The sequence below is a fragment of the Tachypleus tridentatus genome, chromosome 1, assembly GCF_004210375.1.
Source record: "Tachypleus tridentatus isolate NWPU-2018 chromosome 1, ASM421037v1, whole genome shotgun sequence".
Taxonomy (NCBI): Eukaryota; Metazoa; Arthropoda; class Merostomata; order Xiphosura; family Limulidae; genus Tachypleus; species Tachypleus tridentatus.
In genome coordinates this window covers 169,885,273-169,885,791 of record NC_134825.1, presented here as the reverse complement: position 1 = coordinate 169,885,791, position 519 = coordinate 169,885,273, and the positions used below count along the sequence as shown (strand labels likewise).

The following is a 519-nucleotide window of genomic DNA, read 5'->3' as shown; positions in this document are numbered from 1 at the left end:
ACTTTGACAACTTTTGAATAATAAATGTTTTCAAAACCAGGCAGCTTCAGAAGAAGCTTTCAAGGAGTTAATTGACCATAGAAACTCTTATTTCTACAGAAGGGGCATAAACATCATAGTTACACGTTGGCACAAGTGTCTTGAAGCAAATGGTGCTTACTTTGATTAAAGCATTTTTACAACACTGGTTTATACTTTCCCAAACTTCGCAGTTGAAAACGACATTTATCTCTCGACAACCTAATACACTAAATTATTTCGATAGAAACTGAAGAAAAAATGATTTATTATGTAAACTAGACAAATACTGCATACATGATGAAGATAGACCTAAGCATCTCTCCCAAATGAATATATATCTAATGAGTAAAAACAGACCACAAAGTCATTAGGCTAATGCCCACATTAATTATTAGACTTAATTATAAAAACATTTTAGGGTTTTTGTGTTAATGTTCTTAATTTAAGTTTATTATTAATAAAAGTTTGAAGCATTATGGAACTCTTAAGGAAAGTAGT

General features: G+C 30.4%; 1 pseudogene across 1 annotated transcript in view; it reads right to left on the bottom strand.

Moving 5' to 3' along the window:
• Window positions 1-225, bottom strand: part of LOC143233581 (ryanodine receptor-like) — a 15,188-nt pseudogene extending 14,963 nt beyond the window's left edge. Inside the window, exon 1 of the transcript XR_013018235.1 lies at window positions 196-225. The product of XR_013018235.1 is annotated as a ryanodine receptor-like (transcript). The remainder of the gene's footprint in view (window positions 1-195) is intronic.
• Window positions 226-519: the final 294 nt, after the last annotated feature.